Source organism: Chiloscyllium punctatum, chromosome 36 (genome assembly GCF_047496795.1).
Source record: "Chiloscyllium punctatum isolate Juve2018m chromosome 36, sChiPun1.3, whole genome shotgun sequence".
NCBI lineage: Eukaryota > Metazoa > Chordata > Chondrichthyes > Orectolobiformes > Hemiscylliidae > Chiloscyllium > Chiloscyllium punctatum.
The window spans coordinates 59,416,991-59,443,044 of record NC_092774.1 but is presented as its reverse complement, the minus strand read 5'-3'; the positions used below and the strand labels follow the sequence as shown (position 1 = coordinate 59,443,044).

Here is a 26,054-nt window from a genome sequence, read left to right as displayed (position 1 = left end):
ACCGGTGACCTGAGAGGACCAGGGTATCTCCTGCCTGACTCGCCAACTGTGGGGGATGGAAATAAAGCCCCATGTCAGGAAAGAATTTGTTTATCAGGAAGCAGTACAGCTGCAAGGCCAACCGTCTCCGCTGAGCCTGGGAAACATAAGCTTTAGCAAGCAGGCACTAAGCTGAGATTCAAAATGGTTTCCAGGCTCTAATATGTGACAAAATGGCTGACCCAAATCTAACAATTCTCCCACATCATCGCAGGGAATAAAACAAGAAAAATGAAACCAAATGAGAAATAAATAGGGGATCGTGCTTAATGTTTGTTCATTACGAAGTAAACAAGAAATAGGGGTCTCCCAGGATTCTTATGGTGCCCTACTTGAGGAATTCTGTCCAACAAGTTTAAGTGGAAGCACTAGCTTTCCGAGTGCAGCTCCTTCATCAGTGGATTGTGGAATATAAAATTGTAAGACACAGAATTTATAGCAACAGTTTATAGTGTGATGTAACTAAAATTATATACTGAAGAAGACCTGGATTGTTTGTTAAGTCTCTCATCTGTTCGAATGACCATGATAGTTTCAGTTCTTTCAAATGTAAATCACAAAACCTTTTAAAATAGTTAAATCCTCAAGTGAACTTTACCAATTACTGTCGCGTCAGCCCAGATAATGTATTGAAAGTGTGAGCTCCCCTGTGTGAGACTGTCTGTGCCACAATGGTTAAACTGATTTACAGAATCTTGCATGGATTCATGCAGTTTTTGAGCAAAGACATAATTCTGCAAGTACGAATTCACCCAACTGGTGCGTGTGTGTGTGCATGTGTGTGCGTGTGTGTGTGTGTGTGGTGGGGGTGGGATGTATATTTGCAAATACATTCTATGTGCATTTTTTAAAGCAAAAATCTGCAGGCAGTCAATACATGTAATAGTTTGTAAATTTGACTTTGGAAATAGAACCAGTCTGACTCAAATTGGGATACAGGCAGACTCTGACCTCACGCCTTTAATGCATTGTCTGGGTTGAGATGTGAGCTTTTGCTATAAAACCTTGTTATCTTGAGAAGGTGACAACAAGAAATTCTGGGATTTACATTGTAATGAGACCTGCAACCTATTTGAAAAGGTGGAAGACTTAACAATCCAGGTTTGTTCAATATACCAGTTCAGTGGCAGGACGCTGGAATGTTTTGCTCTAAATTGTGTCTTAGGATCTTATCCTCCACAACCACCCGATGAAAAGGTAGCACTCCAAAAGTTACTGTTTCCAAAGAAGTCTGTTGGACTACAGCCTGGAGTTGTGGGATTCTAGAATCTGGTTTCCATCATCTGCAGTCCTTGTTTTTACCTCATTGATTTTAACCCTACTATGAATCCTCTTGCAAGGATACCTGCCTTGAAGAAGTTTTCCTCCTCTCTCTATAAGAATCTCAGGCAGTCCCTCTCCCACTGCAACTCCCAGGTCATTTCCTCTGCCCTGAAGCTCTTCAACCATGTCCTGAAACAGACTCGCTACCACAGCCACATTTGCTTCGTCAGTGCCTGCCTCCGTAACCAACTCATCCCACACAGACTCCGGACCACCTTTAAACCAGCAGAGTTCGGATCCGAACAGGCCATTCCACCCTCCTGTCTGACCTATCACCTTCATTCCCACCTCCATACTCTTTGCTACCTTCCCTCACACTCCTCCCTGACCTATCCCCTCCATCCCCACCCCCATTCACCTATTGTACTCTATGCTACTTTCTCCCCACCCCCACCCTCCTCTCATTTATCTCTCCACCCTGCAGGCTCTATTTCTCATGAAGGGCTTTTGCCCGAAACGTCGATTTTCCTGCTTCTCGGATGCTGCCTGAACTGCATGCTTTTCCAGCATCACTCTAATCAAAAGTGGATTGGCCATGTTGAATTACCCATAGTGCCCAGGGATGTGAATGTTAGGGTGGATTGGCCATGCTAAATTACCCATAGTGCTGTGAGAAACGAACCCCACTTAATCAATAATTTTCAGTCTGAGTCAAAGAGTTCTGAAGCAGCACATTTATTCCAACATGTTGCAAGATGGGTGTCTGTATGAAGAGAGACATATCCGACAGTAAAATACAGAGCTTTTTATACTTTTCTGAGGGCTCTCTCGACACCCCTACACTGACCAATAAACCTATTATAAATGTCTATTTCATTCTATCCCTTTATTTGGTTATTATTTGCGCCCGTTATTCCTTCATTTTGTAATTCCCTGCACCCAAGCCTTTCATACTTATTAATTACTTCACTTGTTTTTCTTTAAATCTGCCTTATTTGGCTGTCCTTGTTCAGTACAGCCTTCCTGTTATTTTGTCCAGTTCCTCTTATCTTATCTAACCGTCTGACCTTTGAGATCATCCTTTACTATCTTGATTGTCCAAAAAGCGGACCTACAAACTATGAGCTTATTTAGAGTGCCCCGCTGCCCTTTTTTTGTGGTCAGCTACAAGTAATTTCTTAGCTTAAAACTATTTCTTAAAAGACCCTTAATATTCTTTAAAATCAACATACACCTGACAACCTGAAATTTATCTCTCTCAATCCCCACCCCCACCCCCACCCCCACCCCCACCCCGCCCCCCTCTCATTTATCTCACCACCCTGCAGGCACTCTGCCTCTATTCATGATGAAGGGCTTTTGTGCGAAACGTCGATTTTCCTGCTCCTCGGATGCTGCCTGAACTGCTGTGCTTTTCCAGTACCACTCTAATCTAAAGTGGATTGGCTATGCTGAAATACCCATCGTGCCCAGGAAAGTGCAGGTTAGGGTGGATTGGCTCTGCTAAATTAGGCATAATGTGCAGGTTAGGTGCATTACTCAGGGTTAAATGTAGAGCAATGGGTGTGGGTAGGTAACCCTTGGGAGGTTCGGTGAGGCCGAGTGGCCTGCTTCCACACTGTGGGGATTCTCTTAAGGGAGGGGTGTTTTTGAAAAGTGTGTTCTCGTCCTCGTCTGCTGCAGGCGCAGCGCATGCGCAGTGCGGTTTCCCTTTGTCGGTCATGCCCCGCCCCCCAACCGTCACTTTTCCTCGCCCCGCCCCTAGTTCCTTTGTGACGTCACAACGCGGAAGTAGCCATGTCAGTTTCAACGTGAATCTCTCGCCCTCTAGACGACTCTTCATCCTGGGAGGGGAAAATTGGTCACTTGTAGCAACTGGAGTGAATGTAGGGAGGGAACAGACTCCGCAAACTCAGGTATGTGTCTTAATTATCCGGGTGAGGAGGGACTGAAGAATAGAGATTGGGAACGGGGAGGGCTGGATATCTTTTCTGTTTTGATGTTTAAAATGCACCCGATTCCCACAAGTAAATGCAACAGGTACAAGTACAGCATATGCAATGTTCCTCATTGTAGCTTCAAGCCGGTTTTGCATCCTCTGTTCTTCCTCCACCTTGCTCCAGCACAGTCAGCTTCTTTCCCTCATTCACATTCCCCCCTTCCCCTCCCCCTCCCCCCGCCCTGATGTTCCAAGCTGACCCTCAAAAGATCGCTTTGTCCCTCCATTCTTTCCTGGTGGCGCCCATTACTCTTGTCTATTTCTTGCCTTACCCGGCCTTGTGCGTGAACAAAGTGTTAGCGTCTATCCTCTTTCACTGCCAGCTGCTTCCTTGTTTGCGAAAGCAACATTTCCTCCCATTTTTCGCCGACACTGAGCTTTCTGACCTCCTTGATTTTTTTTTGTTTTGCAGAAGCAGGAAACAGATGCTTATAACTGTTTGAACGAGCATTAGCTAGCTTAACCTACACCCCCTCCCCTCACAGCATCTTATCTCTTTGTCTGTAACATCTACCATTGTTTGCAGGCACATTTCATTCTTGTACGCACATTTTATCTAATACAAAAGAAATTATATATTTCCTTCACATAGCTTTCATTCTTGTTAACTCCACTCTTGGCTGAAACAATTATACACTGGCGTTAGTTCATTTACCTTGCAGAAGCAATTATGGTTGCAGAAGTAACACTGCTTTACCTATATCCTACAGGGGTGACCCTACAACCTTGTATAAAATAATGTGGGGCATGGCGAGGGTAAATAGACAAGATCTTTGATCTGGGATTGCTCATAGGTTTATGGTGAGGGTGAGATTTAAAAGAAACCTAAGGGGCAACTCCTATACACAGAGGGTGGTGTGTGTAAAGAATGAGCTGCCAGAGGAAGTGGTGACTGCTGGTACAATTACAACCTTTAAAAGGTATCTGGATTGGTATATGTTGGGAAGCATTTAGAGGGACGTGGGCCACGTGCTGGCAAATGGGACTAGATTGATTTAGGATATCTGGTCAGCATGGATGAATTGGACTGAAGGGACTCTTTCTGTGCTGTACATCTGTGATTCTGGCTTGCCACATCTGTATGTTCAGGTTCTCCCTGGTGTTGTTGTTAATGCCTTGATGTCTTATTTTGCTCCCCACATTCTGGGGGACATTAACCATTTCCTATCTGGTTGTTCTGATCTGGACTGCTGTCCGGATCTTCGGATTTCTGGGATTGGTCAATAAACACACCTGGAAGTGACTCTTTTTCGTCAATCACACAAGCAATAGTTTATTCTTTGATACGGCTGGGTCAGTAGATTCTGATCAGCCCAGAAGGATTAGATTAGACTAGATTCCCAACAGTGTGGAAACAGGCCCTTCGGGCCAACCTGTCCACACTGACACTCCAAAGACTAACACACCCAGAACCATTTTCCCTCTGACTAATGCACCTAACACTATGGGCAATTTAGCACGGCCAATTCACCTAACATGCACATCTTTGGACTGTGGGAGGAAACCAGAGCACCCGGAGGAAACCCACGCAGGCACGTGGAGAATGTGCAAACTCCACACAGACGGTCACCCAAGGCTGGAATCGAACCTGGGATCCTGGTGCTGTGAGGCAGCAGTACTAACCACTGAGCCACCCTAGGCTAAGTCAAAAATGCACGAGGACCTTGCGGGATCTGATTGGTTGTTACTATGTGATCATGCTCAATGTCTGACTCTAAACAATGTACATAAGTTCTATCCAAACTCTGTAAAAGTCGGCAGATTCTTCTGGCACTCTAGGTGTACTCATCAGTGGCCCAGTGGTTAGCACTGCTGCCTCACAGCCCCAGGTTCGATTCCAGCCTTGGGTGGCTGTCTGTATGGAGTTTGCACATTCTCCCCGTGTCTGTGTGGGTTTCCTCCCACAATCCAAAGATGTACAGGTTTGGTGAATTGGCCATGCTAAACTGCCCATAATGTTAGGTGCAATAGTTATAGGGAGATGGGTCTGAGTGGACTACTCTTCAGAGGGTCGTTGTGGACTGGTTGGGCTGAAGGGCCCGTTTCCACACTGTTTTTTCACCGGATTTACATCAGTCTGTGGTTTCTTGTTTGTTCTGAGTCGTGAGTATATGCCTGACTCAGCTCTGACTGAGTTAGCCAAGCAGAAGCCATTTTGTCCTACCTCCCATGTTAAAGTGGAGATTTGAGGTGGCCCAGGGAATCCTTTGAGAACTCAGACCTGTAAAGCCTCTCTCTTGGTTTGTCCTGGAGATCACACTCTTTAGAAGCCTGGAATAAAAATCTCTCAAAGTCCCAAAATGCAATTCAATTCAATCCATAGCAGAGAAGCACTAAGAGTTAATTTTCTATGGGATTCAACAGCCTCAGCACTAAAATGGTCTCACAAGGGAACGGCTGTGAATGTTATCACTTGGTGTCCTGTTCACACAGATTCATTGATGCTGAGGCAAACGTTTGTAATTGTCTTACAGCATCCTGTTATCACTTGGTGAGCTCAGGTGTCCCTAACTTTAAGTTCTCTCCTCTTTCTGAGCCTTCCTGTCTGTTTATTTTCTAGTGCAGTAAATGTATTCAATAATTCAGCATTACATTTTAGTCTGAATGTTTAAAGACCAGTTTTAAGGCTCTAGACTTTATCACCCAGATGCCCACACCCTCATTCCTCCCTTTGATTACACCACGATCACTGAAAGAGAAGGCTAGTCCAAACGAATCCCTTCAAGGTGGTCCAGCCATCAACATCCTGCAGAGCGGTACCACCATCTTCGCAGCTCATCTGGTCATATTTATCATCGCCATCGACCCGTGTGGGTGAGCCATCAGATCGCAAAAGCAGCATCTTCTGGGGCAAATCTATATCACTAAGGGACCTCATAAGCCTAGCAATTAAATACCTAAGAATACCAATACCGATAAACAGACATAGCTAAATTGATAAGCCAATTGTACCTTCAGCCCGATCTGCAGTTCCTCCAACTTGTCCCTTCAGTCATTCTGTCAAGGAATACCTGGATCTCTTCTTGTATCTCAGTAATATTGCCAGTGAGATCAGGAATGCCCATCGTTCATTTATCTTGGACAATGGTGCAGACCTCACCCTCCCGGGCGAGTATACAGTCTAAGGCATACCGAATCTGCATAGAGTAAAGACAAGGGTCTGATAATCCCAGTTTACTCTGTTCCAGAGCCTCTTTAGTCTTATTTCCTCGAATGGTCAGGCCCCAAAAGAGGGAATTGCGGTTCTGTTGACTTGTCACTCCTGCTGATCCTTCCAACCTCAGGGTACTCTGGATTCCCCAGCCTATCGGGTGTCCTGTATTGTCATCCAGTCCCTTGGGATCCTTCCAGTTGGAGCAAGGTTGGCTGAGACCGATCGCTGCATCCTCCTCAGATGGAGGTTCCATCGACTTGTCCACTGGCCAGGACAAGGTACTGTTGTGGGAACAAGGGCTCCGATAGTGACCTTATGAGGGACATCTTTACCATCAAGGAAAAGGAAATTGGTAGCTTTACCTTAGCTGAAGAAATAATAGTCTGGTTTGGTGTATATTAGGGAGAGTTTGTCAAAATAGGTTACTGAAATGTTACAGCAGGGGGTCTGGTCAGGTCTACAGGAGTAAAGGGTCGACGTTTTGCAAGAGGAGTTGCTTGAGCGCTGTAAAAAATGGGCCAAGTGACTCGAGCACTCGCACTGTATGGGAGACAATGGTCCTCAGAATGCTGTTCCCATTGGGAGCTCCCTTAGCTCGATTGTACATGGTCTTGGTGACAGTATCAGATTCTGAAAAGAGAAAAGGCCTATAAATGCATAAGGGAAGGGTTCCATTCCAGGTCCATGTGCCGCATTAGGCCTGCTGTACCCCAGCCAGTGTTACACCAGCTGTTTGTATACACAGACCAGAGGTATTGGAAAGTGATATTTCTCTTCGCAGGGTCGGCAGTAGGAATTCTGATGAATAGATTGGAATCCGGACTGGGGACGGGGCAAGTAAGTCATCTTCCGAGAGGGGTAACATACTACTGCCTCTGGGGTGAAGAGCGTTCTGTGGGCCTGTATAAATAAGTTGTTTGTGGATTGAGGAGTTTCCTCTATCAGGCTTCCCTTTTCTTGAGTCGGCCTGCCCTGCAAAAAGGAATGGAGTTCCTGGCCGCCCTTAAAATATTTACCATACTAACAGGGTTGAAAGCTTTTATCCTCACTAGGCTTGCGGTTGCAGGTAAAATCAAAAAGACATGTTCGGTAACGACATGGTAACTCCCACTGATTTCTACTGTCCAGATGGACCATCTGGTCTTTCTGATGTAAGAGTCCATTGCAATAATCAATCTTCATCATGTTCCATACATCAAAGGCGTCTGGTCCTGTGCACTGGACGACATCTCCTCAGCATGGGTGGTGGATAATCTCTGATTATTCCTGGTCCCATCCATTACTTAGTGGCTTTCCCCATCAGGATGTTGTACGTGATCAGAAAGGTGAGGAGGTAAGCGATTCCCCCACATGTCCCTCCTCTTACTTCAAGTATCTGTAATAAGATTAACATTAGAACAACAGCAAAATTCAAAAACCCAACTGGACAGGGTCCACTCCTTTTGTTGGGATTCCAGTATTCTCTCCACCTCTTCCCCCCTTTTGATTGGTGCGGTCAATCAATTTACAATGGTACAGTTGGACCCAAGCTGAGCACCCAGCGACTTTGACCGCTGTAGGGGTGGGAAGTAAAACCTGGAAGGGGCCATCCCAACGAGGTTGGAGTCCAGTTCTTGACAAGCACCAACGAACCAGGCTCTACCTGTGATGAGGCTGAAAGGGAGGGAACATTGCTGTAGGCCGCACGCTCCTGGGAGTAAAAGGCACGCATAACACTAGTTAGAGCCAGAACATAACCAATGATTGCTTTGGTCACGTGGTGGAAGTGGACTGAGAAGAGAGCCAAATCATTCCAAGGGGTACGGAGAGGGTGACCAGAGAGACTCTCAGCTGGAGACAGTAGTGTCTTGCCCGCAGACACGGATCGTATCTGGAATAAGGCCACAGGGATTAGCATAACCAGGAGAGGCCAGACTCTGCCATTAATTTGACAAGTTTAGTCTTGAGTCTGGTTAAAACATTCAACAAGGCCGGCCGCCTGAGGATGATAAGCACCATGCAGTTGCCAACAAATACAAAGCTGGGAACAGAGTTCTCCGTTAACATTACCTACAAAGTGTGGTCCATTGTCCGAGCTAATGCACGCAGATATACTGAAGTGGGGAATTATTTCCTTAAACAAAATCTTCACCACAGTCTCAGCAGTAGCGTTAGGAGGAGGGTAGGCTTCAATCCACTTAGAAAAGACATCAACAATAAGCAAAACATATTTATAGCACTGACATTTCTACAACTCAATGAAGTCCAGTTGAAGTGTCTCCAAGGGACCCTCCAGCAAGGGAATTCTCGTAGAGATACTTGAACTAAGAGGTGGGGGATTGCCTACCCACTGACCTTCTTGATCACGTACAACATCCTGATCGGGAAAGCCACTGACTGAGTATCGATGCGATCTGGAACGATCTGAGATTATCCTGATGTCATCTGATGCACCAGACCAGACGCTTTCAATGTGGTGTCGCTTGAGTGATGGCATGAGCTGCCAGAGGGAGTGGTGGGTGCTGGTACGATGACAAATTAATAGGCTCCTGGATGGGCATCTGAATAGGAAGGGTTCAGATGGGTCGAGGCCAAGTGATGGTAAACTGGAGTCGTACAGATGTACAGCACAGAAACAAACCCTTCGGTCCAACTCGTCCTTGCTGACAAGATAGCCAACCCAATTTAGTCCCAGCTGCCAGCACCTGGCCCATATAGGGGCCAAGTGATGGCAAATGTGACTAGATTAATTTAGGATATCTGGGCAGGTTGTGCTCAAGGGTCTGTTTCCGTGCTGTGTGACTCTAATTGTCTTCAGTGAAAGCAGAAGTGTGGCTGTGATAACTGGACTTTCAGAGGATGTTTTGCCCTGACTGGAAGCAGAAGAGTTTGACTGAAGTGTATCGGTATTAATGCCTTGACGTCTCATTTTGCTCCCACCTTCCTGGGGTCATTAACCATTTTGTGTCTGGTTCTTCCTCAAGAAGCTGAATTGCAGGTTCACCCTGAATTGACACACTTTTTTTTTGCTTCACAAAATCAGACCTGCTCACTCTCAGCAGTATCCCAATGTTGTGAAAGATATTAACTTTCAGGTGGAGGTATCTAAAATTCAGAGAGAAGTCAGTCTTGACGTTTTTGCTTTTCTGCCCCTGTAAGATCCTGAATCAGCACCTGCAGGGGAATTAGTTAGAGCGGAGTGAGAACAGAGGGGAAGGGAGAGTGGGATGGTAGAATTGCTTGTTCTGAATTTCTACCCTGCACTGATAGTGATGACTTTTGTAATCTGTTTTTAACAGTGTATTTGAAGATCTGAAGACTGAAGCTTCAAAATCAACAGAGGAAGGGCTTATGCCCGAAACATTGACTCTCCTGCTCCTCAGATGCTGCCTGACCTGTTGTGCTTTTTCAGCGCCACGTTTTTCGATACTGACTCTCCAGTGTCTGCAGTCCTCACTTTGACGTCAATGTCTGATAGTCACTCAATCCATCGGGACCGCAACGGTTTTCAACTATGATTCTGTGAGAAGGGGCAAAGCGTTTTGGTTCCTGTTTGAGTACGTTTTCAGCATCAGTGGGACTGGATGAGAGACCCTACTGTTACAGCGCACTGAGTGTGGAGCCTGAAACAGTATACGGCCTGGGAAGAGGAATTCACGGTGGGGAGGGGCTCCACACGCATTTGTGTGTAACTGAAGCTTCGGCCATGGAGAAACCCGAGGAATCCAGCCCCGTGGAGAAACGGTGGAAGTGTGGCAACTTCGGGAAAAGCTTCCATGTCCCATATGTCCTGGAGGTGCAGTCACACTGGGGAGAGCCCGTTCCCGTCCCGTCTGCGGGAAGGGCTTCAGCACTTCCTCCACCCTGCTAACCCACCAGCAGATCCACACTGGGGAGACGCCCTTCAGCTATTCCTCCACCCTGCTGAGACACCAGCGGGTCCACATGGGGGAAGAGGCCCTTTATGTGTCCTGAGTGCGGGAAGAGATTTACCCAGGCCTCCAACCTGCTGACCCACCAGCAGATCCACACAGGAGAAAGGCCCTTCAGCTGCCCCCTGTACGGGAAGGGCTTCACCAGCTCTACCAATCTCCGGAGGCACCAGTGAGTTCATGTACCATCGCAGCGGGATTGAAGGCGCGATGGCTGAGTGGCAGTATCAAGTGGACTATCAACCCAGTTCCGGGGGCTCCCAGGTTTGAATCCCAGTGCTGATGGTCCGATACAGGGTATGGGTTGAAATTGCTGAGTGAGGCAACACTTCCTCCGGATTAAGGCTGTACCAAGGATCCAATTACAAAGAGACAACTTGGTGGTGACCAATAGTAAAGAAGTGAGGTGAGTTGGGGGGTGGTGGGGTAGCGTCTGCGCTTTGACCTTGAGCTGTTTAAAAAGCTGCTCCTTTTTCTCTGCCTTTTTGCTGAGGGGGTTTGAAGCTGGTAACAAAGTTGGATCTCAATAAAAGTTACCTGAATTTACCCCCTGGCTCAGACTCTCATTGAAAGCTTTGAGCTCCAACAGGTTTTTGTTTTAAAGCTGCTCATTTCTTTCAGCCTCCTGCACTAAGTTTCCAATGTCGCGTATCAGATGGAGCAGTGAATGAGCAGCCAGTTTCATTAGAAATTGTCAATTTTTCAGGAGTGCAGAGTGTGTCATTTCATCGGCATTGTTAAGTTTCCTGGCAGCATCGGGAGGTGTGGGCTGTGTTCACCAGAAACGATGTGGAGGAGCTGATGGTGAACTCGCCTGGATGGAAGTTAAAAATCACACAACACAGGTTATAGTCCAACAGGTTTATTTGGAAGTATGAAGTTTTGGAGTGCTGCTCCTTCAGCGGGTAACTGTGGAGCAGGATCATAAGACACAGATTTTATAGCAAAAGATCACAGTGTCATGCAACTGATAGGATATATTGAATGAACCAAGATTGTTGTTAAGTCTTTCACCTTTTAGAATGCGTTGCAGGTTTCAGTTCATTAATCTGTAAATCCCAGAACATCTTTTGATTCACGTTCTCAAGATGACTTAAGTTTTTTTTTAAAAATAGTGACAACTCAGCCGAGACATTAAAGGTGTGAGGTTCGAGTCTGTCAATGTCTCAATTTTGAATGAGACTGGTTCTATTTCCAAAGTAGGAATTTCTAAAATATTACATGGATTGACTGCCTGCAGACTGTGCACTTTTCGAGCAAAATTGAATGTATCTGCAAACATAATTCTGCCAATACAAATTTGCCCAAAAAGTGATATGTGAGTGCGTGCATGTGAGTTTATGCATGAGTGCACATAAGAGTGTGATGGACTATATGCCTGTGAGTGTGTTGGGGGTGTATGTGTGCATGTCTGAGAGAGCACGTGTGTATGAGTGAGGTATGAATAAAAGTAAGGGCTTGCGTTTTGCTAAAGCAAGGACAGTCAGGACTTGTACAGTTAATGGTAGGGCCCTGTGTCATGCTGTAAAAGAGAGACATGGCGGAGTTCAGGTACACACTTCTTTGAAAGTTGCATCGCTGCTAGACAGGGTGGTCAAGGCGGCATTTAGCATACTTGCCTTCATTGTTCCCCCCACTGAGTATAGGTGTTGGGACATCATGTTGAGGTTGTACAGGATGTTGGTGAGGCCACTTTCAGAGTACTGAGTATGGTTCTCGTGTTCCTGTAATAGAAAGAATACTATTAGAGAGGGTTTGGTAAAGATTTGCCAGGATTGGAAGGGTTTGAGTTATAAGGAGAGGCTGGGACTTTATTCACTGGAGCACAGGGGGTTGGGAGTTGACATCATTGAGATTGATAAAATCATGAGGACTGGAGGTAAGGTGAACACCAAAGGGCTCTTCCTTCGCGTAGGGGAGCTCAAGACTAGGGGGCATATTTCTTTAAAGTGAGAGGAGAGAGATTTAAAAGGAACCTGAGGGACAACTTTTTGATAGAGGGTGGTTTACACGCGGAATGAACTTGCTGAGGATGTGGTCAATGCAGGTACGTTTACAAAGTCTAAACGACATTTGGATGGGTACATGAATAGAAAGGTTTAGAGGGATATGGGCCAAACGCAGGCAAGTGGGACCAGTTTAGTTTGGGAACCCTGGTCGCCATGGATGAGTTGGACCTAAAGGTCTATTTCTGTGCTGTCTATCTCTCTGAACCAGAAGTGATCTTATTGAAACCAGTAGAATTCTGAAAGGGGCTTGACAGGATAAATGCAGATAAAATGCTCCTTTGTGGTGGGAGTCATAGAATCCCAACAATGTGGAAACAGGCCATTCAGCCCATCTATTCCACACTGGCCCTCTGAAGAGCATCCAACACATACCAACCTCCTTACTCCATATTTCCCATGGCCAATCCACCCTAAGTTTCACATCCCTGGTCACTAAGGGTAATTTAGCACAGCCTATCCAACCTAACCTCTACAGACTAATCTATAAATTACCTTCTCAAAAATGTAATTTAAAAGTAGAGTTTTTCTCTAAGAAAAATGTTAGTCTGACTCAACATTCGGGCGCAGACAGGATTCACCCCTATTGTTAGAAAAGCTCTGCATTTGAATGACATTCTTGAGAAGGTAACAAAAAACAAGTTCTGGGATTGACAAATCAAAGAGCAGAAACCTATTCTAAAAGATGAAGGATTTAATCTAAAATTGTTTGATGTGTCACACTTCCATGACACTAGACTCCTTTGGATATAAATTGTGATCATGATCTCATTCTCCACAACCACCTGATGAAGGAGCGGCGCTCCGAAAGCTAGTGCTTCCAAACAAACCTGTTGGATTATAACCTGGTGTTGTGTGATTTTTAACTTTGTCCGTGGGAAACACATGAGTTGTGGGACTGGTAACAGTTCTTATTTTGTGATTTATTCCAAGTGAAATTTCTCCTCTTGTATGCACAGGTGAACAGTTTAGCTTTTGTGCTTTGTGTGAGATCAGGCGAGCAGCTTTTAAATCCTTATGTTAAGCAACAGAAGTAAACTGTTGATCAGCAATTGTATTCCGAGAGTGGTACTTCCAGCTCTGGTAATCCTGTTGCATCAACAGAGAGAGGGTGAGGATGTCACATCTAAAGAGCAGACAGAAAAGTTATTTCACTTGTTGAGTCGGTTCCTCACTCAGATGAGACTGGATAGTGCTTTTAATGGATCATAATTAAATGCTTCAATGGAACACCTTAAATTCAAAGAATTTTGAAAGGGCAAACAAACAGTAACTTTGAATAGAGATGTTCTTCCATTTCTAACCTTGGTTGACCCATATGAAGCATTTTTACTGATAGCTCCATAATCATGTTCCTGCTGGATTTTTTTCAGGGCAAACAATTTCTGGTGGGAGAAACTTTGCATCCTGGGAAGGCGGGTAAATTAGAAAAAAAGCTGTTAAAAGCATTTGAACTGTGGGCCCACGAGTTCTTGTGGGAGCAGTGCATTTGCCAAAAACTTTTCTGAGGAATTCTGTTTAACTGTTGGACCAAAAATAGTTTCCCCACTGAATGTTAAACAGGTATTGAGAACGTTGCGCATTATAGAGTGTGTTCCTGAGGACCGGAGGAGGATTGAATTTGCCAACGTGAACCACACTTTGCAGAGAGACGATATTTCTCCAGATGGAATAGGTTGATGGAAGTCAACAATTGTCAGATTATTTCATGAAAATAACAGCTGGTATGGGGATCCCAGAAGAGGGGCGTCTGTAATGAGCACACAGAAACAAACCCTGCAGTCCAGGCTAACCAGATATCCTAAATTAATCCAGTGACCCATTTGTCAGCATTTGGCCCATATCCCTCTGAATTCTTCCTATTCATGTCCCCATCCAGATGCATTTTTTTCCTTCGGAGAATACTTGGGTGAAAGCCAAGATATGCAATATCTCAATGTATAATAATGAAGCAGCTCATTTATTCTGAAATTATTTCAATTAGTTGGTCAATTGCCAAATAATAGCTGCATAACTGTTGTCAATATTGATACCCAGGAAAGCTATTTGAACTGTGGGCCCACGAGTATATTTGAGTATATTTCCTTTGTAAAGATCTTATCCAAATTATAAAATGAATGTATTTTCATATGAAATAAAACTTGCAGTGTTTTATTAAATGGTTGAAAGTAACTTTGCACTTAATTGCTCCGTTTGGGATTAAACATTATGACTTAGATAAAAGTGATCTTTCATAATTTATGGTGAGTCTATTAACAAGCAAATGTTGCCATTTGCTCTCAAGTTAGCTCAGATTCAATTTGAAATTCTTGAATGAGTTGAATAAGGGGTAAAAAGTAAATATTTATTGCACTTTTCTGAAATTCTCTGCACTGCCATTGTATTTGGTTAAACAAAATATGTATCTCTCTTCGTAACTTTGATATCACCACAAATCCTAGGAACCCCACCCAGGACAAACATATAAATAGAAAGTAGGAGACAACAGCTTCGCTTCACTTGGAGGTCACCATTGATGTTACCTAGCCAGGTGATGAAACGTCTGGATATCAAACCTACTCTCAGCAAGCAAACCTATACCCTAAACATTCTACTTTGCTGAAAGACTGCACAATCTGCAGGGAGTCATTAGATGTAATATATTGTAAATTCCACTTTGAAAATAGATAATAGGTCACTACTTTTTGGATGTGAGCATAAGTGGTATAGTAAGCAAGTTTGCTGATGACACCAAAATTGGAGGTGTAGTGGACAGCGAAGGAGGTTACCTTCGATTACAATGGGATCTTGATCAGATGGGCAAATGGAATTTAATTTAGATAAATGTGAGGTGCTGCATTTTGGGAAAGCAAATGTTAGCAGTACTTGTACACTTAATGGTAAGGTCCTAGGGGGTGTTGCTGAACAAAGAGACCTTGGAGTGCAAGTTCATAGCTCCTTGAAAGTGGAGTTGCAGGTTGATAGAATAGTGAAGATGGTGTTTTGTATGCTTTCCTTTATTGGTCAGAATATTGAATACAGGAGTTGGGAGGTCATGTTACTGCTGTACAGTTGGAATATTGCATGCAATTCTGGTTTCCTTCCTATCAGAAAGATGTTGCGAAACTCAAGGGTTCAGAAAAGATTTACAAGGATGTTGCCAAGACTGGAAGATTTGAGCTATAGGGAGAGTCAGAACAGGCTGGGGCTGTTTTCCCTGGAGCGTCAGAGGCTGAGGGGTGACCTTATAGAGGTTTATAAAACCATGAGGGGCATGGATAGGATAGATAGAAAAAGTCTTTTCCCTGGGGTGGGAGAGTTCAGAACTAGAGGGCATAGGTTTACAGTGAGAGGGGAAAGATATGAAAGAGACCTAAGGGGCAACCTTTTCATTTAGAGGGTGGTACGTGTATGGAATGAGCTGCCAGAGGAAGTGGTGGAGGCTGGTACAATTACAACATTTAAAAGGCAACTGGAGGGATATGGACCCCATGCTGGCAGATGGGACGAGATTGGGTTGGGATATCGTGCACAGGGATGTGCAGGTTAGGTGCATTAGTCAGGGGTAAATGTTGAGCAATAGGGGTAAGGGAGTTGTGTGGGTGGGTAGTCTTTGGGCTGAGTGGCCTGCTCCCACACGGTGGGGAGTCTCTGAAGGGGAAGGAATTTTTGTAAATTGTGCAAGGCAACGCAGGCATAGTGCGGGGGCCTGCTGTTGGCCTTGCTCCGCCCCTTGCTCCTCCCCCTGTTGTTGAGCTGTCTAACAAACAGCTACACTTTCTCTGCCTTTTTGCTGGGGGCATCTGAAGCTGTAACAATGTTGGGGCACAATAAAGGTTACCTGAACGTTCTGCCAGACTCAGGCTCTCATTGAAAGCTTAGAGCTCCAAGCGGTTTTTGTTTTAAAGCTGGTCATTTCTTACAGCCTCCTGCACTAAGTTTCCAATGTTGTGTATCAGATGGAGCAGTGAATGAGTAGCTGGTTTCGTTAGAAGTTATAAATTTTTCAGGAGTGCAGGCACTGCATTGTTTCAGCGGCAGTTTACTAGCAGCACTGGGAAGTATGGGCTGTGTTCATTAGAAAGGAAGTGGAGGTGGTGCTGTTGGACTAGGTGGGACAAGGTTTAAAAATCACAACACCGGGTTATAGTCCAACAGGTTTATTTGGAAGCACTAGCTTTCGGACCGCTGCTCCTTCATTGGGTAGCTGTGGAGCAGGATCATAAGACACAGAGTTAAGAGCAAAAGATCAGTGTCATTCAACTGACATGGTATATTGACAAATGTAGATTGCTGTTAAGTCTTTCATCCTTTAGAATGGGTTGTTGGTTTATTTCATTAATGTGTACATCACAGTACTATTATTAAGTCATATTCTCAAGATCACTTAAGGTTTTTAAAACAGGTGACAGCTCAGCCCAGACAATGCATGAAATGTGTGACAGTATCACAATCTTAAATCGAACTGGTTCTATTTTCAAAGTAGGAATTTATGAAATATTACATGGATTGACTACCTGCATGTTGTGCGCTTTTTGTGCAAAATTGAATATATCTGTAAATATAATTCTGCAAATGCACCCCATCGTTGTGTGTGTGTGTGTGTGTGTGTGTGTGTGTGCGCGCGCACGCGCGAGAGAGAGAATATGTGTGCACATGCTTTGTAAAGGGAGTGTGATGGAGGAGAAGCCTGTGAGAGGGTGTGTGTACATCTGAGAGAAATTGTGCCATTTGGATACTTTAAATCCATCAGGAACTGCATCTTCATTGAGCATACTGTGCATGTCAGGTGAGGTGCCAGAAGACTGGAGGTTGGCTAACGTGGTGCCACTGTTTAAGAAGGGTGGTAAGGACAAGCCAGGGAACTACAGACCAGTGAGCCTAACGTCAGTGGTGGGCACATTGTTGGAGGGAATCCTGAGGGAGAGGATGTACATGTATTTGGAAAGGCAAGGACTGATTACGGATAGTCAACATGGGTTTGTGTGTGGTAAATCATGTCTCTCAAACTTGATTGAGTTTTTTGAGGAAGTAACAAAGAGGATTCAGGAAGGCAGAGCAGTAATGTGATCTATATGGACATCAGTATGGCGTTTGACAAGGTTCCCCATGGGAGACTGATTAGCAAGGTTAGATCTCACGGAATACAGAGAGAACTAGCCATTTGGATACAGAACTGGTTCAAAGGTAGAAGACAGAGGGTAGTGGTGGACGGTTGTTTTTCAGACTGGAGGCCTGTGACCAGTGAAGTGCCACAAGGATCGGTGCTGGATCCACTACTTTTTGTCATTTACATAAATGATTTGGATGCGAGCATAGTTAGAGGGAGAGGCTGAACAGGCTGGGGCTCTTTTCCCTAGAGTGTCAGAGGCTGAGAGGTGACCTTATAAAGGTTTACAAAATTATGAGGGGCATGGACAAGATAAATAGACAAAGTTTTTTCCCTTGGGTTGGGGAGTCCAGAACTAGAGGGCATAGGTTTAGGGTGAGAGGGGAAAGATATAAAAGAGACCTACGGGGCAATGTTTTCACACAGAGCGTGGTACGTGTATGCAATGAGCTGCCAGAGGAAGTGGTGGAGGCTGGTACGAATGCAACATTTAAGAAGCATTTGAATGGGTATATGAATAGGAAAGGTTTGGAGGGATGTGGGGCAGGTGTTGAGGGGCGGGATTAGATTCGGTTGGGATATCTGGTCGGCATTGACTGGTTGGACCGAAGGGTCTGCTTCCATGCTGTACACTTCTGACTCTATGCTGGTTCAGCAAAAGCCGCGCATGCTCTGTCTGCAGAAAGTGCAAACCCTTCTTCAAATGGACCAATGAGAAGCCAGACAAGGAGCCTGGTCCTCCTGCCAATCAGAGCTCCCCAATTGTCTGAATGTGGAAGATGGACCATCAGGTTCTGAAGCTGCTGCTCCTCTCCAAATGAAGATCAAGCTTCACCTCAGACTGCAACTTCCTTCCTCTATCCGCCATCTGAGAGTACGGCACTGTCTTTACCATTTCATTTATTCATTCTGGGGTTAATTTGTTGACTTGCAGCAACTGAAAAGAAAACGAGTGAATCAAGGGAGGGGACAGAATCGGGAAACGTTGGTCCAGGTCTGTGTCTCAACTGGCAAACACATGGCAAATGCAGTCCCACAGTGTGAAGTTATAACCTCTGTTATGAAAAAATAACTGCCGAAAGGAGGTGCCTTGTTTAAATGGTGATATATTGGGATGTGGAGAAAGTGAGGACTGCAGATCCTGGAGATCAGAGTCGAAAAGTGTGGTACTGGAAAAGCACAGGAGGTCAGACAGCATCCGAGGAGCAGGAGAATCGACATTCCTCAGCAATGATGTGTGGATGTAAAAAGTGGTATCAGCATCCTTCCACACCAGTCACCGCCAGTTGTCAGACGGATGCAGCAAGCAATCAGCAAGGCAAGAGGTGTATTAGTGAGAGGAATTGAGTTCAGAAGTAGGGATGTCTTCTTGCAATTAGGGGGTCATTGAATATATTCAAGGCCAAGTTCATTTGATTTTAGAACAACCATGAAGTGGATGTTTCTGGGGGAAGGCAAGTAAAATGATTTTAAGACCAGTACAGAGCAGTTAGTCATACAGCACAGAACACACCCTTCAACCCAACTAGGCCATGCTGACTATATTCACAAACTAAACTAGTCCCACCTGCCTGTGTTTGGCCCATATTCCTCTGAACCTTTCCTATTCATGTACTTATCCAAATGTCTTTTAAACGTTGTTACTCAACCTGCATCCACCATTTCCTCTGGACATTCATTCCACACAAACCACTGTTTTAAAAAAAAAGGTGCTCCTCATGTGTTTTTAAATCTTTCTCCTCTCACCTTAATTTGCAGCCTAATCTTCAAACGACACATGCCATTCACCTTATCTATGCCCCTTGTGGTTTTGTAAACCTCGAAAAGAGAACAAAGAACCCTACAGCACAGGAACAGGCCCTTCAGCCCTCCAAGGCTATGCTGATCGAGATACCCTATCTAAACCTGCCGCCTATTTTCTAAGGATCTGTATCCCTCTGCTCCTTGCCCATTCATGTATCTGTCTAGATACATCTTAAATGACGCTATCGATCCCACCCCTACTGCCTCCGCTGGCGATGCATTCGAGGCGCCTACCACCCTCTGTGTGAAGAACTTTCCATGTATATCTCCCTCAAACCTTTACCCCCTCACTTTGAACTCGTAACCCTGAGTAATTAAGTCTTCCCCTCTGTGAAAATAATTCTTCCTATCCACCCGTTTACACCCCTCATGGTTTTTCGGCCTCAATCAGGACCCCCCCCCTCAACCTCCTTATTTCCAAAGAAAATGATCCTAATCTACTCAACCTCAACTCATAGCTAGCGCTCTCCATAACAGGCAACATCCTGGTGAACCTCCTCTGCACTCTCTCCAAAAGTATCCACATCCTTTTGGAAATCTGGCGACTGGAATTGTACTCAGTATTCCAAATGCGGCCGAACCAAAATCTTATATAACTTTAACATGACCTGCCAGCTCTGTTACTCAATCTGTCTGATGATGGAACGCGTGTTGTATGCTGCCTTGACCACTCTACTGACATGCGTTGCCATCTTCAGAGAACAGTAGACCTGAACACCCAGACCTCTGTACATCAATTTCCCCCAGGACCTTTCCATTTACTGTATAGTTTGCTCTTGAATTGCATCTTCCAAAATGCACCAACTCGCATTTGTTTGGATTGAACTCCATCTGCCATTTCTCTTCCCACCTCTCCAATCTATATTCTGCTGTATCTTCTGACAGTCCCCTTCACTATTTGATATTCTATCAATCTGAATGTCATCTGCAAACTTGCTAATGAGGCACCCAATACCTTCATCTTTCAACCTCCTGTGCTCCAATGAAAAATGTCACAGCCTACCCACCAATAGGTGAGACTTCTGTCTGGGTTCCAATGTCGAGTCAGCCTGACATTTTTGATAGAAAAGCTCTGCATTTAAATTACGTTCTTGAGAAAGTTACTGAAAACAGGTTCTGGGATTAACATACCAAAGAACAGAACTCCATTCTAAAAGATGGAAGATTTAATCTAAATTGTTTAATGTATCACATCTCCATGAACTGGACTCCGTTGGCTATAAATGGTCTAACCATGATCTTATTCTCCACAACCACCTGAAGCAGCAGCAGCACTTCAGAGCGCCAGAGATCCGGGTTCAATTCCCACCTCGGGCAACTGTCAGTGTGGAGTTTGCACATTCTCCTCGTGTCTGCGTGGGTTTCCTCCCACAGTCCAAAGATGTGCAGGTTAGGTGAAGTGGCCACGCTAATTTGCCTGTCGAGTTAGGTGAAGGGGTAAATGTTGGGGAATGGGTCTGGGTGAGTTGCTCTTCAAAGGGTCGGTTTGGGCTGAATGGTCTGTTTCCACACTAAGTAATAAAATCTAAAATAAATCTAATCACTCCGAAAGCTAGGGCTTCCAAACAAACCACGTGAAGGCAGCAGCGGGAGATGTGGACTATATTCACTAAAAACAGTTAAGCAGTTAGATAACACGTTCGAGTGGGAAGTGTATATAACATGATCTCACAACTCCTATACTCAATGCTATGAGCAATGAAGGAAAGCAAACCAAACACTGCCTTCACTACTCTGTCCACCTGAGACTCCAGCACTCCAAGGTCTCTTTATTCTGCAACATTCCCTTAACTATGTCAGTCCTGCCTGGATTGCTTGACCAAAATGCAAACCTCTGATTTCTCTAAATTAAACTCCAACTGACACTCCTCGGCTCTTCAGCCGATCCCATAAATTCTAATTTATAGTGAACTCTTTCCTCTCTTATTCCCTGGAAGCTGAAAATCTCCATCCCACACTCACTCCCTCCATTTTCACTTTGCTTATAGCGGAAGAATGTAACTGAGAAACTTATCAGCCATGATTGAATGGAATGAGCAGACCTGGTGGCCTAATTTCTGCTCCTATGTCTTGTGGTCTCTTGCTGTCATGGACACCGAGAGAGAGAATTGGGACCAGCATTGAACCGATCATGACTGGATATGGATCTACCTGCATCTAGGTGGATGGGCTGAGACTTTTTCACTGGCGCATAGGAGGTGGAGAGGTGACGTTATCAAGGTTTACAAAATCATGAGGGGAGAGATGAGGTGAATGACGGGTGTCCTTCCCCTTGGGTTGGGGTTTCAAGATTAGGGAGTAAATTTTGATGGTGACAGGAGAAAGAGATTTTAAAAAGACTTGAAGGCCACAAATTTTTTTTATACAGAGTGGTTCACATGCAGACTAAATGTCTAGAGGAAATGGTGGATGCAGGTACAGTAACAACATTTAAAAGATATTTGGATAAGTTCATGAATAGGAAAGGTTTGGAGGGATATGGGCCAAAATACTGGCAGGTGGGACTGGTTTAGTTTGAGAACATAGTCAGCATGGACTAGTTGGACTTAAGGGTCTGTTTCTGTGCTGTATGGCTCTGTAACTCGGTTCTATAGTAGTCTTAAAACCATTTTCTTGCCTTCCCCATAAACATTCACATAAAAATCAGATGAACTCAGCCTTGAATATATTCAATGACCCCCTAACTGCAGGAAGACATCCCCACTTCTGAACTTAATTCCTCTTGCTAATACACCACTTGCCTTGCTCATTGCCTGCTGCACCTGTCTGACAACTGGCACAGAAGGACACTGATGCCCCTCTGAACATCCACGCATCATTCCTGATGAAGGGCTCATGCCCAAAACTTCGACTGTCCAACTGCTCGGATACTACTTGACCTGCTGTGCTTTGCCAATTGTGGTCTTCTCTACATCGGGGAAACCGAGTGTAAACTCGGGGAACGGTTTGCTGAGCATCACAGCCGGATCCACAGAGGCTGAGCGGACATCCCAGTCTCCACCCATTTTAATGCCCCTTCCCACTCCCCTTCTGACATGACTATCTTTGGCTTCCTCCATTACCACAACAAACCAAACCACAAATTGGAGGAACAAAACCTCATCTTCTGTCTGAGCAGTCAACAGCCCGGAGGACTCAACACTGAGTTCTCCAATTTCAAATAATCTCCCAACTCACTTCCCAGCCCCTTCACTCTTCCCTGCCAACTAGATTCCTTCCTCCCATTCACCAACCAGGTCGTACCAGGTTATGGGGATAAGGCAGGAACACGATACTGATTGAGGATGATCAGCCATTATCACAATGAATGGTGGTGCTGGCTCGAAGGGCAGAATAGCCTACTCCTGCACCTATTGTCTATTGTACCCTCTACCTGTCTCCACCTATCCCCACTTCAATACCCTGCCCCCACCACACCCTTGTTCCACAGCTCTCCCTATACCCACCCACAGTCCTGAACAAGAGTTACACCAGATACATCGACTTCTCCACCTCCTAATACTGCCTGGCTTGCTGCATTCTTTCAGTCTCCTGCCTGTCTATTTTGCCAATTGAAAACAAAGGCCTGGACTAACTTTTCCAGAGTCTGTCCCCTCGCTGGATTCACTCCCATTCCTTTCAATTGCTCCAAGTCAACAACTGAACCTCAGAATGAAGTGTAAATGGAAATGGGGGTGAGAAAAGAGAGTGCTGTACTCTCAGATGTTGGACAGAGGAAAGAAGTTGCAGTCTGAGGTGAAGCTCAATCTTCATTCAGAGAGAGGAAGAGCAGGAGCTTCAGAACCTCATGGTCCATCTTCCACATTCACCAATAGGGGAGGTCCGAATGGCAGGAGGACAATTCTCCCTCCGGTCCTCCAGTGCTCCTTATTTGTCCAGCAAACGTAGGTCTCGCCCCTTTTATGTCGACAGTGAGGAACACGCCCAATGATTTGGTGACACCGGCAAACATGTGCTGCTTGTTGACACTGAGGAGTGTACACAATATGCACTGTAGCAATGCTGGTGTTATTGACAGATTTTAAGTGTCCAAATTCCTATGGGAGAACAAAAAGGGTAGAGCCATATTATTTTTCCATGTGGCTCAATATTTGATTGCTTTTACATTTGTCTGGCTGCTCAATGTTTTTATGTCTTTTCCTCAATATGCTCTGTAGCAATGCTGGTGTTATTGACAGATTTTAAGTTTCCAAATGCCTATCGGCTAACAAAAAGGGTACAAACATAATTTTTTTCTCCTCCATGTGGCTCGATATTTGATTGCTTTTGCATTTGTGTGGCTGCTCAATGTTTAAGTCTTTTCCTCAGTGTTGGGGTGAGATTCACAACTAGAAGGCATAGGTTTAGGGTGAGACCACAAAGATATCTGAGGGGCAATGTTTCCATAAGGAGGGTGGTGCGTGTATGGAATGAGCTGCCAGAGGAAGTATTGGAAGCTGGTATTTAAAAGGTATCTGGCTGGGTATATGAATAGGAAGGGTTTAAAGGGATATGAGCCAAGTGCTGGCAAAGGGCACTAGATTAATTTAGGATATATGGTAGACCTGGACAGGTTGGACCGAATGGGTCTGTTTCCGTGCTGTACATCTTTATGACTCTAAATAATAAAAAGTCTACTTTTCCAAATAACAAACTATATCCATGTTAACAAGGCTTAGTGCACCACATACTTTATTAACCATTCTCAACAGGTCCTGCCCCTTCAATGACTGAGGAACATATACATGCTGGGGCATAATCTCCTTCACTAGTATTTACACACTACCCTCAGCAATTGCACAAGTAACAGCAAAGAGTAAACAGCACAAGGATTAAACAAACAGTGAGGGGGTAACACAGCACAAGGATTAAACAAACAGTGAGGGGGTAAACAGCACAAAGATTAAACAAACAGTGAGGGGGTAAACAGCACAAGGATTAAACAAACAGTGAGGGGGTAAACAGCACAAGCCCCAGTAAAAGCAGATGTAAAGTGAGTGTAAAATGTCACTATGACAGGACAGGCCCCACATTCCTACCCCTCCGTCCCCCCCCCCAACCTGCCTCACCTTTCACCTCCCGGGCCCAGTACCTTCCAGGTGGCCCCAGAGTTGACACAGGGGCCGCCCCACGACCAGTAGAACTCCACCACCCAGGCGGCCGACGGGTTCCCAAACAGGCCCTTAACCCCATCCGCCTCCAGAACGGTCACCGGCTCCTACCTGCTGTACAGCCGGGCGGTGTGGCCGTGACACAGCAGCTGCACCAGGAAGGCGGCGGTGCCCAGTGACGGGTGTCTGCCCCGGGCCGCACGGCGCCATTTTCCTAACGGCCGCCCCTTCCCCGCTCGAGCGACTTCTCCTCCCAACCGCCTTCACCCCCGCGTGACGTCAGCTCAGGGGGATGGGCGGGGCCGGGGGAGCCTCACCGTCACCAAGTAACAGCCACCTCGCGCTACAACTGCTCATTCACAAAAACAAACTCTCCTGTCTCGCTCTGCAGCTGCAGGGGGGACACTGCCACGTTTCGAGGAGCCCTGTCGACATTGGGAAAGCTCACGGCTCAATTTAAACAGATATCCCGACATATAACGGAACGTCGTCATACCTAAAGGGGGCAACCTGTATTTTAAAGTGACGTGGACATTTTAACGGCCTATTTTTGCAAATAAACAGATTTAAATAGACAAGATTATATTTCAAAAGGGATGTGGGCACATTCAAAGGGATATCTTAATATGTAAAGTGACGCAGTTATATCTAAGTGAATCTACATTTCGAAGAAACGTTGCCCTACTTTTAAGCAGAAGTACCCCTTTAAGAGACATACTGATATCTAAAGGGGTAAATATACATTATCGAGGAGCACGATTGCGCTGAGAGGAACATAACACATTTAAACGGTGAGCTACATGTAAAGGGGCATTTTTATATTTAAAAAGATACATTGAAATCTGAAGAGATTTGTTCATAAGTAGAAGTACATGGTAACATTAAGGAAGCATGACCGTATTGGAAATAGTGCAGCCATTTTTAAAAAGGGGGCTGTAGTGGCCGTGAGATGGTTTAATTTTTAAGAAAATAAGCAAGTTATTACGATTTGGAATGGTCTTGAATGGGTGATGGAACCAGTAACCATGGAGAAAGTTAAAATTCACACAACACCAGGTTATAATCCAACAGGTTTATTTGGAAGCACTAGCTTTCGAAGCGCCGCTCCTTCATCTGGTGGTTGTGGAGAATGAGATCACGATCACGGAGTTTATAGCCAATGGAGTCCAGTGGCATGGAGATGTGATACATCCAAACAATTTTAGATTAAATCTTTCACCTTTTGAATGGGTTTCGAAAGGTATGTTAATCCCAGAATTTGATTTTAATTACCTTCTCACGAATATCATTCAAATGCAGAGCTTTTCTAACAATAGGTGTGAATCCTGTCTGCGTCCGAATGTTGAGTCAGACTGAGATTTTTCTTCGAGAAAAATTTTGCATTTAGACTTCATTTTTGAGGAAGTAATTTACAGATTAGGGTGTAGAGGTTAGGGTGGATTGGCTGTGCTGAATTACCTATAGCGACCAGGGATGTGCAATTTAGGATAGATTGTCCATGGGAAATACGGAGAAAGGGGATGGATATGGATGAGATACTCTTCAGAGGGCCAGAGTAAAATAGATGGGCTGAATGGCCTGCTTCCACATTGTTGGGATTCTATGACTTCCCCCGACAAAGGAGCATTTTATCTGCATCTATCCTGTCAAGCCCCTTTCAGAATTCTAATGGTTTCAATGAGCAGCTTTAAAACAAAAAC

At 44.9% G+C, this 26,054-nt stretch overlaps 1 protein-coding gene across 6 annotated transcripts in view; it reads right to left on the bottom strand.

Annotated features, from left to right (window-relative positions):
• Positions 1–24,765, bottom strand: part of LOC140460550 (uncharacterized) — a 197,900-nt gene extending 173,135 nt beyond the window's left edge. For 2 of the 6 annotated variants that reach the window (XR_011954184.1, XM_072555135.1), the window contains exon 1: positions 24,313–24,765. The gene's annotated coding sequence lies outside the window, so the exon portion shown is untranslated. Of the gene's footprint in view, positions 1–6,253; positions 8,996–11,226; positions 13,499–24,312 lie in introns of those variants that run through there. The other 4 variants (XM_072555136.1, XR_011954183.1, XR_011954182.1 and 1 more) reach the window with 4 other exon arrangements.
• Between the last annotated feature and the right edge of the window lie 1,289 nt (positions 24,766–26,054).